Genomic DNA, 18,404 nt, shown 5'->3' on the forward strand with positions numbered 1-18,404 from the left:
CTTCACGGGGAGCAAATGCACCTCCCCCGGTATGGCAAGAGTTTGTCGATGCTTTTGTCCGTCATTATAAGCCCCCAGAAGTTCGGCGAGCTAGGGCCGATAAATTCTTCAACTTGAGGCAAGGTAGTATGAGTGCCCTAGAGTATAGCCTCCGTTTTAACTCCTTAGCTAGGTATGCTTCGGCCATAGTAGCAGATATGGGCGACAGGGTACACCGATTTGTAAAGGGCCTAGGGCCCCATCTGATGGACAAATGCTTGACTGCGTCCCTTCAGGACCGTATGGATATTGCACGCATTCTGGCACATGCTCAAAACTTAGAGGAAAGCCTACAACAGCGGAGAAGTGAACATGAGCAGGATAGGGGACATAGCAAGAGGGCCATATCTTCGGGCCCAATGAGTGAGTCCAGAGGCGGACACAGGCAATAGTTCCCTAGACATTCGGGCTATTCTATGACCAATGCAGCTCCACGGTTTTCAGGCTAGAGCCTTGATAGATCTACTCATCCCGGGCTGAGTCAGAGTTATTCGGGGTCCCAGTTTTGAGGTGATTCAGGCCAGTCAAGGCCACCTATACCACGATGTTCCCAGTGTAGGAAGTCGCATTGGGGTCAATGCCGATTGGGTTTAGATGTTTTCTATTCATGTGGTTGACCAGGCCATATTATGCGTGATTGACCCTCAGTACATGGTAGAGGTAGGACCCAGCCATCAGGGTCGGCAGCCGAATCTTCGGCATCTGTACGCTCCACAGGGCCAGGTTCACATGCGCCAGTTGGCCATGGTAGAGGTAGAGGCAGAGCTCCCAGTACTAGCGGTCCTCAGCACCGTATTTATGCTTTGGCTGGATACCAAGATCTTGAGTCTTCTCCTGACGTGGTCACAGGTATATTATCGATATTCTCTCATGATGTATATGCCTTGATTGATCCGGGCTCCACATTAGCATATGTTACTCCTTATATTGCGGGTCAATTTATAGTTTAGCCGGAGTCGAACAAACCTTTTGAGGTGTCTACACCCGTGGGTGAATCGGTAATAGCTAGTCGAGTATATAGAGATTGTGTAGTTATGATTTGTGATCGTCGTACAATGATTGATTTGCATGAGCTAGAAATGGTAGATTTTGACGTTATTATGGGCATGGATTGGTTGGCTTCTTGTTACGCCAATGTCGATTGTCGAATGAAAATGGTTCGTTTCCAATTTCTGGGAGAACCAGTCTTAGAATGGGAAGGGAATACGGCGTCACCAAAAGGCAGGTTTATTTCCTATCTAAAGGCAAGGAAGATGATCACGAAAGGATGTATCTATCATCTAGTGCGGGTCCAAGATGTAGAAGCTGAATCGCCGACTCTTCAGTCAGTTCCCGTAGTGAACGAATTTCCGGATGTGTTCCCGGAAGAGCTTCCAGGCCTTCCTCCCAAGCGGGAGATTGATTTTGCCATTGATGTATTTCCAGGCACTAAACCTATATCTATTCCTCCATATAGAATGGCACCCGCAGAATTGAAAGAGTTGAAGGAGCAATTGAGAGACTTGCTTGATAAAGGCTTCATTAGGCCTAGTTCGTCTCCATGGGGAGCGCCCGTATTGTTTGTCCGAAAGAAAGATGGATCCTTGAGAATGTGCATTGATTATAGGCAATTGAATAAAGTAACGATTAAGAACAAATATCCTCTCCCGAGGATTGATGATTTATTTGATCAATTGCAAGGTGCCAAATGGTTTTCAAGGATTGATTTGAGGTCCGGGTATCATCAAGTGAGAGTTAGGGAGAAAGATATCCCTAAGACGGCTTTTAGAACGAGATATGGTCATTTTGAGTTCCGGGTAATGTCGTTTGGGCTAACTAATGCGCCAGCGGTGTTTATGGATCTGATGAATAATGTGTTCAGGCCCTTCTTGGATCTATTTGTGATAGTGTTTATTGACGATATCTTGGTGTATTCTAGATCCGAGGCGGAACATGCGGATCATTTGCGTATTGTCCTCGGTGTTCTTCGAACTCGAGAGTTATTTGCAAAGTTTTCCAAATGCGAGTTTTGGTTGAACGCAGTGGCATTTTTAGGGCATATTGTTGCAGCCGATGGTATTCGAGTGGATAGTCAAAAAATTGAGGCTGTGAAAACTTGGCCAAGGCCCACAACTCCTGCAGAGGTTCGTAGTTTTCTGGGGATTAGCAGGTTATTACAGGATATTCGTTGAAGGTTTTTCTTCTATTTCTACACCACTCACAAAGTTGACACAGAAACTAGCAAAGTTTCAGTGGACAGATACTTGCGAACGTAGTTTCCGAGAGTTAAAGAGTAGATTGACTTCTGCCCCAGTTCTGACACTTCCAGAGGGATTGGAAGGATATGTTGTTTATTGCGATGCTTCAGGTGTTGCGCTAGGATGTGTATTGATGCAACATGGTAGAGTGATTGCGTATGCCTCAAGGCAATTGCAGAAACATGAGCAGAATTATCCTACCCATGATCTTGAGTTGGCCGCGGTGGTTCATGCGTTAAATATATGGAGACACTATCTATATGGTGTCCACGTAGATATTTATACAGATCATAAGAGTCTTCAATACATCTTCAAGCAGAAAGAGTTAAATTTGCGGCAACAACGATGGTTGGAATTGCTGAAAGACTACGATGTTGATATTTTGTATCACCCCAGAAAGGCAAATATTGTAGCTGATGCTCTTAGCCGTAGGTCGATGGGAAGTCTAAGTGATGAACGACCAGAAAAAAGGGAAATGGCCCGTGAGCTCCAACAGTTAGCTAGCCTAGGGGTCCGAGTAATGGACTCATGTAGCAGCGGAGCTACTATTCATAATTCGGCAGTCTCGTCACTGGCAGCAGAAGTGAAGGAGCGACAATATGAGGATCCCATGCTAGCGCAGTACAGAGATGCACTCCCTCAGAAAGAGGAGTCAGTATTTGATATTTCAGGAGACGGAGTTCTCCGATGCCGAGGCAGATTATGTGTCCCTGATGTGGCAAGTCTACGCCACCAGATTTTGAGAGAAGCTCATCGTTCCCGTTACTCCGTTCACCCCGGAGCGACGAAGATGTATCACGACCTTAAGCCTACATATTGGTGGAATGGGATGAAGAAAGATATAGCGGACTTTGTAGCTCAATGTCTTAATTGTCAACAAGTGAAAATCGAGCACCAAAAGCCAGGCGGATTGTTGCAAGCTATAGAAATCCCAACGTGGAAGTTGGAAGTGATTAATATGGACTTCATTATGGGGTTACCTCATTCTCGATGTAAGTATGACTCCATATGGGTGATTGTGGATAGACTCACAAAATCAGCTCATTTCTTACCGGTCAGAACGACCTATGCGGCAGAAGATTATGCAAGGCTTTACCTTAAAGAGATAGTGAGACTCCATGGCATTCCGGTATCTATTATCTCCGATAGAGTTACTCAGTTTACAGCAAAATTTTGGGAGTCTTTTCAGGAGGGTCTAGGGACCCGAGTGAGTCTTAGCACGGCATTTCACCCACTGACCGATGGGCAAGCTGAACGTACTATTTAGACTCTTGAGGATATGTTACGAGCATGTATGATAGACTTTGGAGGAAATTGGGATGACCATTTTCCACTCATTGAGTTTTCTTACAATAATAGTTATAATTCTAGCATTCAAATGGCACCGTAGAAGCTTTATATGGGCGAAAGTGTATATCCCGAATTGGGTGGTTTGAAATTGGAGAAACTAAGTTGATAGGGCCAGATTTGGTTCAGTAGGCCATCGAGAAAGTTAAGCTCATACAAGATCGGTTGTTAGCAGCCCAAAGTCGTCAAAAGTCCTATGCGGATAATCGTCGAAGGGACTTAGAGTTCGCAGTGAAAGATTGGGTGTTCTTGAAAATGTCGCCGATAAAGGGCGTTATGAGATTTGGCAGAAAGGGGAAACTTAGTTCCCAGTATATTGGGCCATATGAGATTGTACGAAAGATAGGCAAAGTGGCCTATGAGTTAGATCTACCTCCCGAGTTGGAGTCAGTCCATCCAGTATTCCATGTCTCGATGCTTCGAAAATGTGTCGGAGATCCTACGAGGATCGTCCCAGTAAATGATGTTCAAGTGACAGAAAAGTTGTCTTACGAAGAAATACCCATTGCCATATTAGATAGGAAAGTACGGAGGCTTAGAAACAAAGAAGTGGCCTCAGTCAAGGTTCTATAGAGAAGAAGTAAACGAGAGGAAATGACGTGGGAAGCGGAAGAAAGTATGCGATCCAAATACCCACATTTATTTCAGCCCTTGGAAGAGGTCCAAGATGAGACGTCAAGATCATAAGGTATGCCTGTTTTCCTTTTATGCTTTTAGGTCGTGTGTGGCCAAATTGTTATGCTATTATGTTGTGGCCCTGTGAGGCATCGATATTATGGGTTGTTGTGGCCGGATGGTAGTGCCATATTATAGGGGAAACTCTGGCAAAAATTTTATAGAATCCCCGAAGACTTTAACATTCGAGGACGAATGTTCTTAAGGGGGGGAGAAGGTTACACCTCGGAAATTTTTCCGTTGGTACGAAAGTGAATGAACTAGTGATGAATATGAGTGCATGATGTCCATGAGCAAGAAACGACGTTTGATGACCTTAGGCGAGATTGCAAAGGTATCCGATGTAAAATGAGAAAGTTGGCCAAGTTAAGATGAGATATAAGGTGAGCAATGCATGTGCATGGACATGGGTGATTAAAATGAGAAGTCTAAGAAATATGGGAAGTTGCAGAATTGCAACTGCCCAGTGGTCGTAAAGTGTTAGGACGGACCGTAAACTGGAATACGGTCCGTAAACTAGCAGGTCGTAAACTGCCATGCAAGGCTTCAACTTTCTGCCAGTCAAGAAATGGTAAAATACGACCTGGAGGACGGACCGTAAAGTGATTTACGGCCCGTAAACCATGGTCGTAAATCACCATGCAAGCAGCCAAATCTTCTGTTTCTGGAAATGGTTAAAGAAGATCGCGAGGGACGGTCCGTAAACCATGATGGATGACCAATGTTCACCTCAGCACAGATTTTGCAATTCATTAAATAAAGGGACCAACACTTGTTTTATTTCATTACAACATTACACCACTTCTCTCTAAAACTTCTCTCTACATTTATTACACACGTTTTCAAGGATATTTGAGGATCAACAACATTAAATAAGTGAATCAAGAGTAAGGGAATCATCAAAGATCATCCGAGTCAAGAAATCCAAATGGAGAAAAACAAGGGTTTTGCTCAAAGAGGAGTATTATCCACTAAAGCTTGTTCCTACAACTTCTAAGGTAAGATTCATGATATTTATATGATGTTTAAGATATTGGAGAGTTGAAATGCAAGGATTGTAGAAAATATGGTCAACTAGGTCATGAATGATGAATAGTGACATTTTGAGGAATAGTTTGAATTGAATCATGAATGTTGTCGTGTTGAGATATGAATGTGTTACAAATGGTATTGAGATCATGATCTCGACACTTTAGACGAATGGACGAAGTTGAATGTTATGACCATAAATATGGGTGAATTATAAGCAAATTGAGAAATCTAGATTATGTGAATGACTAACGGCCATTGTTATGATATTAATGAAGGTAGAAACACTAACATTGGAAGGGAGCGTGCAAGTGTAGAATAGTTCGACGAAAAGGTATGTAAGGCCAACCCTTCTTTCATAAGGCATGGTTCCTTGGCCAAACTCTTAAATCCTTTATAGGCGTACGTTGTATTCAATTGGTTGATATTCCGAGCTCATAAGCTCACGATCCTTGATACGTACTACGATTGTACCACGCACCTCATATGACGAGTAGGCCTATGATATAGAAGTAACGATAATGATGATGATAGTAATGATAATAATGATGCTAATGGTGCCTACGGGCTATTATACTTATATGTGTGCCTATGAAGGGCTATAATGAAACCCCGAGCTTATAACGCCGGGTAGAATATATGTATATGATTATGTATAAAGTATGTATACGATTAAGAAACGCGCGCACACCTCTGCAGATGGTACGGATAACCCTGAAGCCTTGGTAAGGCCAGGTATGAGTAACCTTGAGCCTTGGTTGGCCAAGTATGTATGAAACACCGATCCTAAGAGGTCAGGTATGCTATGTAAATGTTATGTATATGAAATGACTAAGTATATAATATGAATATGAATGTGATAAGACTATGTATACGAATACGAGCACAATTATGGTACGAGTACTATTATGGAATACGGATGATGATGTATGTATACGAGTACGTATGAGAAATGGAAAGTCCCTATGAAAGGCAAGTAAGTGCTATCACGATGATATTATTGTCTCCCCTCCTATGCTATTTTCATATGTTGATTCGTTATGCTTATATATCGATGTTGATCATGCTTAACATACTCAGTACATTCTTCGTACTGACGTCCTTTTGTTTGTGGAGGATGCGTCATGCCCGCAGGTGCACAGGGAATACATAGCAGAGCTTCATTCCTTCCGGAGCCATAACTTTTCGGTACTCATTCTTTTGTGTATATAATTATGGGCATAGCGGGGTCCTGTCTCGCTCGTGTAATATGTCATACTCTCTTAGAGGCTCGTAGTCACGTGTATGTATGTTTAGATATGTCTTGCCTTGTCGGCCCATGTTTTGTATATCTTTTGTCGGCCAGGTTGGCCCATGTACATTTGATGTGGCATAAATGCCAATTACGATATTATGGTAATGTTGTCCAATGGGACTGGTTGACGAATGAATTGAAATGTATGTTTAATTACGTGGCTCACCTAGATGTAAGCATAAGAGTAAGCTAAGAGAGTGCCCGAGTGGGCTAGCACCGGGATCTCGTCACGGCCCCCTAGTCGGGTCGTGACAGTGCAGGTCACGTATTGGTTGGTTTGATGTTGGTTATACTAAGTTAATAGGCCCAGACATGGTTCAACAGGCTGTTGATAAAGTAAAACTTATTTAGGAGAGGATACTGGCAGCCCAGAGTCGACAGAAATCATATGCAGATAATCGACGTCCACACTTAGAATTTTAGGTAAGATTTTCTTATTTTGTGGTATAATTGTGTTAATAGTGTTGAAATGGAATTATAAAAATTGGATTGGACGAAATTGGAAGTAAGAAAATGCACAAAATCATTGTTATATGAAATTGTGGGTTGAAAAGGATTCAGAAGGGTTGTTGGATTGTTAGAATTGTTTATGGGCTGAATTTTAAGAATTTTGTATGTATATCTCTATTGCTGTTATTATTGGTATTTCTGTGATAACAAGTGGATAATTGGAAATTCGGGTTAGGCGAATATACAGGGGAAATGCTGCCCGATTTCCGTTAAGTCCTTAACTAATGAAAAACCTTAATCGAGAAAGTATAAGTTAAAGAATGAATTCTATAAGCGATGGGCTACAGATTTACGAACTAGAAAGTATAGTTACTAACGATAGCGTTACTTTTATATTAAATAGGCTAAAGGGGCGACAAAGCGAACGAGATTACGATTAATCTTTAACAGGTATGTAAAGCTGTCCCTTCTTTCTTTTGGCATGTCTTAGATATAAGTGACGAATGATATGAGATTTGGGGTAATTTCATTCATAAGTTTCGAGTGTGATTCATGATTCCTATTCACTTCTTGATGTTAGAACTCTTAAAATGATTGAGCTTCCCTCTCAAGTGTTCTATCGTTGGATAGTAGTCGATATATATAAGCTCCTATTCTTGGAAGACTCTACGATAACTCATGTCCTTGACTTCTATAAGCTATTTCATATTATATTGATACATGTCTATGATTCCTAAAGCTCTTTTGATATAATTTATAATGACATTAGAGGGATACTTGATATGATTGTCGCTATTGATACTAACGTGTTAATCCCTTCTTCTTTTTCTGTTTGAGTCTTGATAAAATTTTTAATGGCATATGGTTGCTCACTACTCTGCTCATGCATGCCGAAATATGTCCTTTACTTAGTCCCGGGTCGGGTATATATATATGATGGTGTTATGCTGTGTTGGCGTGATGGTGTGATGACGTGATGGTGTTATGCTATGTTATGGCGTTATGATGTGTTTATGGTGTTATGCTGTGTTATGGCGCCAAAAATGGCATGGCGACCATGTTCACCGAGTCCCATAATGGGCCGGGTATGATATATGATATTGACATGCATGATTTATGTCTCAAAAGGGCAAGTGTTTTGGTATTCTGGACATTGTACTTGTTTTCTGTACTCCCTATTTCAGTTATGATCCTTTTTACTGTATTTCATGCTTTATATACTCAGTACATATTCCGTACTGACCCCCTATAGAAGAGGAAGATGAGTCAGCAACTGACCCAGTGGGCTGGGCTGAACCACCTGGACCACCCCTAAACGGGCACTCCCTCATAACATGTCCTGGACGGCCGCAAGTAAAGCAAGCGCCTGTAGCAAAATGCCACTCTCCGAAATGGGGCCTACCACAACGAGAACACCGAGGCAAAGGTGGCCTCGTATGACCGAAACCTCTATCTACCTTCGAACCCTAGGCCCTGGAACTCTGGCCCACTCCTGTGTGCCCAGTACTATCAAATCGCCTACCCGTGAACCGTGGAGGCGTACTGCGAGATGGCTGAGAAAGATATCCACTATGCTCCTGCTGAGGCTGCCCGCCTCGAAACTCTCCAGAATAACCAGCTGATCTAGCCCTCTTGGGCAGTCTCCTATCACGATCCCTATCGGGCTGACGTCCTCTATGTCGGTCCTCCATTCCTTGTGCGTATGCCTGCAGCCGAGCAATGTCCATCCCAGGCTGAGATGCCACCGCCATACAGCTATCCACCAAATAATGATCCAGTCCCATCACATACCGGTGCATCCTGTCAGTCATATCGGCTACAATGGTGGGTGCATATCTAGCCAAAGAGTCGAACTCTAAACTGTACTCCCGAACGCTTGTGCCCTTTTGTCTCAACTGTAGGAATCTGTCCACCCTCGCTCGCCGCATCTCTGGAGGCAGAAAATGGTCGAGAAAGGTTGTTGTAAACTCGTCCCACACGGCTGGAGGAGCATCCTCGCCTCTAGACAGCTCCCAGGACTCATACCAATTAACCGCTACATCACGCAGTCCCTATGAAGCCAGCTCGACAAACTCAGTCTCAGAAGCTCTGACTAATCTTAGCGTACGCTGCATCTGTCGAATAAAATCCTGGGGATCCTCCTAGGGCTTGGACCCGTAGAACTCTGGGGGATTACAGGTCAAGAAATCACGAACCCTCAAACTGTCATGTCTATCCATATCATCACCCCCTAGCCCGCGTCTGCGAGCCTTCCCTGCTACTAATCTCATCAACAACTGTGCAGTATCCCTCATCGCCCTGTCCTCCGCGGCTGGCTGAGGAGCTGGAGGCTCGGGCGCTGGAGCCTCCGGAGCTAATGGTGGAGCCGCCCCCTGATCCATGGTGGCAGCGGCTGCTGCTCTAGGCTCCTCTGATGGTGATGGCGTAGCAGAGCCCGCTGACTGGGGCGCAATCTCGGGCATAGTCTGGGCACGGGCCCGAGTGACTCTCTGAATCTGACTGGTCTCTCCTGCTACTGCTTTGCCTTTCTGGGCAGCCGTCGCCTTCTTCGGAGGCATTACTGAAAACATAACATTTCGTCAGAAAGGAACCATCCTAATATTACAGCTCTATCGCACGATCTAAGATCGAAGGAAAGGTAACATCCTAAATGTCCTGCAGCCTCCTGTTTATAGATGTGGTGCACCACACACCGATAAACAAGACTCTACTAGACACGGCCTGTAGACATTCCGAGGACAAACCGCTGTGATACCACTTTTGTCACGACCCAACCCCGTAGGCCGTGACTAGTGCCCGAACTGGACACCCATACATACTTACTTACCAAATCGGCATACCAACGACTTATCCATATTCAGCATACATTAATTTATATAGATGCTAAGAGCAGATATCGTCTTAAGCGATCGCATCTGAGAAACATATCGTACAGATGCCACCAAGGCTGTTGTAAAACATATCGCCCAAAAACATATACATACATATACATACGGACAAGCTGTTAAGGTTGGCATAGCAACTGGAACCGCTTAGGACGCATATCACACGGACAGAACCGAACAATAACGACCCATGACCCACATACATGTCTACAGGCCTCTAACGAACACAACAGAATCATATGACGGGACAAGGCCCCGCCATACCCGTGAATATACACATACATATATACAACGGAAGAGTCTGTACCAAAATGTGGGCTCCAGAACAAGGGAGCACTCCAACACAGCAGAATGTATAGCCTAAGCTGTCGGGTCACCCACACGAACGTCTGTACCTGCGGGCATGAAACGCAGCCCCCGAAGAAAAAGGGGTCAGTACGGAATATGTACTGAGTATGTAAGGCATGAAATACAACTGGAAAGATCATCACTGAAATAGAGATTCCAGAAGTCAAGTATGATAATAAAGAAACCGCTGTACCTGTGCAGTACGAGACAGAATTAAACACTCTCATATCACATTCCGTACCCGGCCCATTATGGGACTCGGTGAATGAAATCATGTCATTATATCATCATGAATACATGTATACATATACCGTACCCGGCCCTCTAGTGAGGGACTCGGTGAATAGAGTCATGCATGTCAACATCATACATCATATATATACCGTACCCGGCCCTCTAGTGAGGGACTCGGTGAGTGAAATCATATCATCACATCAGTATGCCATCATATCATCATGCATATAGATATATACATACCGTACCCGCCTCTCTAGTGAGGGACTCGGTGAATCAAATCATCATATGCCCTCCTGGCCACCATAACATATCATTATCTCATCATATCATCATATGCATATACCGTACCCGACCCTCTAATGAGGGACTCGGTGAACAATGCAGTGGAGTGCGCACGATAACATACCCGGCCCGGGACTCGGTAAAATACATATTGAGACGTGCACGAGCAGAGTAGTGAGAAACTATATGCATATCAATGAAGACTCGTTACATAAGTATACTTACCGATACCTGAAGGCTCAGAAACAAGTTTCGGGTTAATACGACTTAGTATAAGGAAGTTATGAGCGTTTGAAGTATAGAACCTTCTACAAGCGTTTCAGAAGCTATTTTTGGAAAGTCAAAGCAACAATCATATCAAGTACCTTTCGGATATCGTTATGGATCAAATCAAATAGGGCCTTTGGAACCATATGTAAGTATCAAAATATATCAGAGACTCAATGGAATAATCGAGCGAGCTAACATTTGAAAATCAAAACTTTAGTCATATCAATTATCTTTCGAATACCATTCGGAAACATATCAAATAGAACTTCGACATCATGGATACGCATCAAAGCCATATGAAATAGCTTATGGAAATCAAGAACGTTAGCCATCCTAGTGGCTCTAAGAATGGGAGTTTCTTTGGAATCAAATACATATACTTGGTCATGTTGGTTTCACAAAGATCATGCCAAAAGAAAGAAAGGGTAAGCCTTACATACCTTGCCCGCTTCCTACGCTAATCCGAACTTAAGTCTTTGGCTTCGCAAGATCTACAACAATATTCGTACATACCAAACATTAGCCATAACACTTAAGAGTCCAATTCTAAACCAACACTTTATTTATAGAAATTTCGGCAGCATCTCCCCTGTAATTACAACGACCCCGAGAATTCAACTCGGCCAAAAATACAACAACAAATCCCAGAATTTAACTCGGGAAAATTATCAACGATAATACCAACAATTATTCTAACAATATCCATAATCAATTCAAAACGCATACTAACGTTAGCAACTTCTTTCTACAAACTTTGACGACTTTCCATTTACGTTCAATTCGTAATTGCTTACGTATTCAAGTACTAATCCGCAATCATTTAAACAATATTCAAGAATACTTCAAACAATCCTTACAATATTCAAACAATTCAACCAATACTCTACTTCATCCGAAACCTTCCAAATGCAACAAGAACAATAACAACACATTTCCTTCCTTCAAATTCATGAACTGTACTAACAATTCACACACTAACAACATTGGTTTCCATACATACAAGGAATGGCTTTTAACGTCACATTAGCTTCTAAACAACTCTCCAACGGTTACAACTTCAACTAGAATCATTAAACTTTCATTTTTATCATAGATTCCATTACAACAACAACCAAAATACTAGATAAAATTGATTCATTCTCTTCTATACCACATAACAACCACACGGCCACAACACTACATCCATATTTTCATGAATTTCACTCATTTCTACACAATACAACATACACAACCATCCATAACATATAAAAGAAGATTAATTCTTACCTTTTTCCCTTAACTTCTCACTTGACTATGATTATGAACTTGCAACCAAGAGAGGTCTTCTTGCTCTAACAATTATACCACGTTAAAGAGGACCTTCAAATTAGTAGGAATGCTAGAAGAAAATATTTTTTTATCAAGATTTCCATGGGGTCAAATGTTTTTGCTCTATGGCCGAATGACCTCTTGTTTCTTTTCTCTTCTCCAAATTTCTTGAATCTTCTTAAGTTGAAGATGAAAATGATAAATGGGTCATCTTTTTATTTACTTATTTTAAGCCTCCATATGGGCCTTGGCCCATACCCCTTTGGACGGCCACACTTGGCCCTTTTATTTCCAAGCCCATTTTTTTTTTGGTCTTGCAATTCATGAAAAATTATTTTCCAATTTCCGAATTTTCCCTTAGATCTCTTCAATATTACCATGAACCATCTTGTGAAATTCCCTTTTTTACCCTAGCCTTTCTTAATTTTCCATACTAATAATACTTACAACCAACTTGTGCATTAAGTCAAAACCGGAATATAGCCTTGTCTTCAACTTATCGTAGTTATCTTGAAATATCCAAATGTACAAAATGCGGGATATAACATCCTCCCCCCTTTAAAACATTCATCCTCGAATGTTAGACTGACCTCATGGGGTATTGTAATACTTCGGGGAGGTCTCCTCTATAGTTGTCACATACGATCATTTATCATATCCGTTGTAGAAGCTTAGATTGCCTGTCGGGTATGTTTTCGTGCACAGTTTCAGTACATTGTTCACCGAGTCCCTCACTAGAGGGCCGGGTATGGTATGTATATATATGTATATGATGATGATGATGTGATCATGGTACCGAGGATGGTATATGATGACTTATTCACCGAGTCCCATAATGGGCCGGATATGGTATATGATGTAGACATGCATGATTTTCATATCGTAAGGCACAGGTGCATTGGTATCCTTGATTATCATACTTGCTTCCTGTAATCATTTATGCAGTTGTGATTTTCCTTATTGCATTACATGCTTTATATACTCAGTACATATTCCATACTGACCCCCTTTCTTCGGGGGCTGCGTTTCATGCTCGCAGGTACAGATACTCGATTTGGTGATCCTCCAGCTTAGGACTTCTACTCAGTTGTTTGGAGAGCTCCATTGTTTCGGAGCCTAGATATTTTGGTATAGATCTTCTATATAGACTTATATATATATCCAGGGGTACGGCGGGGCCCTGTCCCGTCATATTCACTCTTGTACTCTTAGAGGTCTGTAGACATGTGTGGGTTGTATATAAGTTTTGGTCAGCTGTGTCTACAAGGTTTTCTTTGGATATCCCCGTGTATAGTGGCAGCCTTGTCGGCTTGCATATCATGTTATTGTTATGCTTTGGATATCCCCGTGTATAGTGGCAGCCTTGTCGGCTGTGATATTGTGTTATTGTTATGCTGTGACTCCTCAGGAGATAGGTTTATGATATGTGGTGTTGCGAACCCTTCGTTTGTTTTTTTTTTTACAAGTTTCCATATTGTCCTTAGTTCTAGTTTGACTATATTTAACAGGTTCGTATACGGGTGTCCAGTTCGGGCACTAGTCATGGCCCATGGGGTTGGGTCGTGACAGGTTCGTATACGAGTGTCCAGTTCGGGCACTAGTCATGGCCCATGGGGTTGGGTCGTGACAAAAGTGGTATCAGAGCAGTTCATCCTCGGAGTGTCTACAGACCGTGTCTAGTAGAGTCTTGTTTATCGGTGTATTATGCACCACATCTATAAGCAGGAAGCTACAGGACATTTAGGATGTTACCTTTCCTTTTTACTCTAGATCGTGTGATAGAGCCAAGAGATAGGAAATGATGTTCCTTATATACTAACCTTTGATTTCAGCAGGAGAGTGTTGTCGACAAGAGAAGGTAAATAATGCCACTGGGAGTTACAGAGGCTAATATTTCATTGAGGTTACATTATCAAAAATTGTATATACAGAATGGCGACTGGTCATCATCAAGGTTAGTAATTGTAAATATAGTAAGAAGATAGATTGAATGTATATATATTTGATGATAAGTTCAGTTATAATGTCACGACCCAACCCCGTGTGCCGCGACTAGTGCCCGAGCTGGACACCCATACACACTCACTTACCAAATCGACATATCAATGACTTATCCATATTCTGCATACATTAATTTATACAGATACTGAGAACAGATGTCGTCTTAAGCGGTCACATATAACAAATACATCAAACAGAAGCCGGCATGGCTGTCGTAGAACATATCGCCCAAATATATACAAACATATACATACATACGGGCCGTTTCGGCCGTCACAGCAAATGGGACGGCTTAAGGCGCAAGTCACAGACATAACCGAACAATAACGACCCATGACCCACATATATGTCTACAGGCCTCTACAAATAACAACAGAAACATATGACCGGGCAGGGCCCCGCCGTTCCCCCAAATAGTCATATATATACATAAATATATGCAACAAAAGATGTGTACCAAAAGTATGGGATCCGGATCAAAGGAGCACTCCAAAGTAGTAGAATAGGTATCCTAGGCTGGCGGATTACCACAATGAGCGTCTGTACCTGCTGGCATGAAACGCAGCCCCCGAAGAAAGGGGGTCAGTACGAAATATGTACTGAGTATGTAAAGCATGAAATACAATAATCAAGATCATAGCGAAAATAAGAAGTATGGAAAAATGAGTACAAAAATCAGTATACCAAGAAGCTCGTTTTGAAACACAAATCATGCATAGGGCTCATGAACGTGGTCGCCACTCCGACGCTGGCGCCACAACACATCGTACTCCAGAAGATTTCATATCTCCGTACAACCCCGAAACACATCATAACATCATAGCACATCATACGCCATAACACATCATAACGCCGTATATAGGCAGTACCCAGCCCTGTAGCGAGGGACTCGGGAAACCGTAACACATCATACTGCAGAATATAACATAGTGCGCACCAAGACAAACCGGCCCGGGACTCGATGAACGATATAATAGTAGTATGCACGAGCAGAGTAGTGAGAAACTATATGCAATTTAAAAACATTATTATTTTAGACTCAACAAATAAGTAAACTAACCGACGCTCGAGGGTCTAGACAATAATCATATGAAATCCTTTCAAACGTCGTTAGAGTTATACGAAGGTAAGTCTCGGGAACCACGGATGAGTAGCAACCCAATCCGAGCCCGCCTACGAAAGTTACAACCATAATACGCTTTAGAATTCCCTAAGAATGTTTTGGAGCGATCCGAGCTCGTCTAAGAAAGTTAGAGACATTATTCGACATAAGACTTTTAAGAATAAAAATTCTCTACACACATTTATTATCCAATCATACGAAGGGCAAAAAAGCCATAGCCCGACTATATTAGGAATACTAACATCAAGAAGTGAATAACAATCATTGGCATGCTCGGATCTTAAGAATGGAGTTACCCCGAGGCTCGTATCATAGCTTACTTACAACTAGGACATGCCAAAAGTAGGAAAGGTTAGGCTTTACATACCTCGATCGCTCCCTAAGCTAATCCCAACTCAAGTCTCGGGCTGCCCAAGATCTACAATAACGTCATTAAATACCAAACGTTAGCTACAAGTACTTAGGAATTCAATCCTAAGCTAGCACTTGTCTACAGAAATTTCGGCAGCATCTCCCCTGTAAATACAATCAACAACCATACCAACAATTATTCCAACAATACCAACAATCAATTTGAAACATATTCTAACATTAATAACCCGCTTTAATATAATTCAACGACATTCCGTTTATATTCACTTCAACTACATACAATCAAATCAACGCCAATGCTCGCATACTCAAATGCTTATCTAAAGTCATTTAAACAAGATTCAAGAACATTTCAAACAATCCTCACAATATTCAAACAATCCAACCAAAACTCCATTCCACCCGAAATCTTCCAAATGCAACAAAAACAACAACAATACATTTTCTTCTTTTAAATTCATGAACCTCACCAACAATTCACATGCTAGCAACATGATTTCCATATACAAGAAATGATATTATAGTCACATTGGCTTCTAAAACCACTCTCCAACACTTACAACTTCAACTAGAATCATCAATCTTTCATCATCAACATAGTATCCACAACAACAACAACCAAAACACTAGAAAAAATAATTGAGTCATTATTCCTACACACACACACATATACACGGCCACCATACATACATCCATATTTTCATGAATTTTACCCATTTCTACGTACTACAACATACACAACCATCCATAACATATAAAAGAAAATTAATTCTTACCTTTTTCCTTTAATTTCCCACTTGGCTAGAATTATAGTCTTACAACAAAGAGAGGTCTTCTTGCTCCAACAATTATACCACGTTAAAGAGGACCTTCAAATTAGTAGGAATACTAGAAGAAAATATTTTTTTGGATCAAAATTGAAGGCTTCAAATTTTTCTCTCTTGGCCGAATGGCCCTTGTGTTGTTCTTCTTTCTCCAAGTTTCTTCTAAGTTCTAAATGAAGATTGGAACATGTGCTATATTTATCATCTATTATTCATTAATATTGGGCTCCCATGTGGGCCACGGCCCACTTCATGTGGCCGGCCACTTGGCCCCTTTTATTAAGACCACTTTTTTTTTTTTTTTGCACTTCATGAAAAATTATTTTCCAAATTCCAAATTTTCCCTTAGCCTTCCTCCATATTTCCATGAGTCATCTTGCGAATTTCCCTTTTTACCCCTAGCCATTCTTAATATTTCCACATCAAAATTTTTCATAAACAACTTATGTATTAAACAAGATCAAAATATAGCCTTGTCCTTAACTTGTCGCAATTACCTTAAAATATCCGAATGTGCAAAATACGGGATATAACATCCTCCCCCCCTTTAAAACATTCGTCCTCGAATGTTAAACTAGTATTATAGGGTCTTACAAGCATTTCGGGGGAGTTTTCTTCTATAGTCATCACATATAATTCAGTCACCAATCAATATAACCAATTAAGGAATTTAGATTACCTGTAGGCATAGGAAACAAGTGAGGATACTTCCTCTTCATCTCCTCTTCAGCTTCCCAGGTCACCTCTTCCCTGTTATTGTTCCGCCACAATACCTTAACAGAAGCCACATCTTTTGTACGCAGTTTCCTCACCTGACGATCCAGGATGGCTATCGGTTGTTCTTCGTAGGACAGCTCCTCTGTCACCTGGATATCTTCCATGGGAAATATTCTGGAAGGGTCACCAATATATTTGCGGAGCATTGATACATGAAATACCGGATGTACTGCTTCCAAATCGGATGGTAAGTCTAGCTCGTAGGCGACCTTGCCTATCTTCCGAACAATCTGATAAGGTCCAATAAATCTTGGACTAAGCTTCCCTCTTCTACCGAATCGCATTACACCTTTCATAGGTGACACTCTCAGAAATACCCAATCACCAATCTGAAACTCCAAGTGTCGACGTTGATTGTCTGCATATGATTTCTGTCGACTTTGGGCTGCTAATAATTGTTCTCGAATGAGTTTCACCTTATCAACTGCTTGCTGGATCATATCTGGACCAATTAACTTAGTTTCACCCACATCGAACCAACAGATCGGTGATCTGCACTTCCTGCCATACAGGGCTTCATACGGTGCCATCTGATGCTGGAATGGTAGCTGTTATTATAAGCGAATTCAATAAGTGGCAAATGGTCGTCCCAGCTACCCTTAAAGTCAATAACACAGGCCCGTAGCATATCTTCTAGTGTCTGAATAGTACGCTCGGCCTGTCCGTCAGACTGCGGATGGAATGCTGTGCTAAGACTCACCTGAGTCCCTAATCCTTCCTGAAACGACCTCCAGAAATTAGCTGTAAACTGAGTACCTCTGTCGGATATAATAGATGTGGGAACTCCGTGAAGTCTTACTATCTCTTTAATATATAACTGGGCATAATCCTCAGCCGAATAGGTGGTCCTGACAGGGAGAAAATAGGCTGATTTCGTCAGCCTGTCAACAATAACCCATATGGAAT

This window comes from Lycium barbarum, chromosome 4 (genome assembly GCF_019175385.1).
Source record: "Lycium barbarum isolate Lr01 chromosome 4, ASM1917538v2, whole genome shotgun sequence".
NCBI lineage: Eukaryota > Viridiplantae > Streptophyta > Magnoliopsida > Solanales > Solanaceae > Lycium > Lycium barbarum.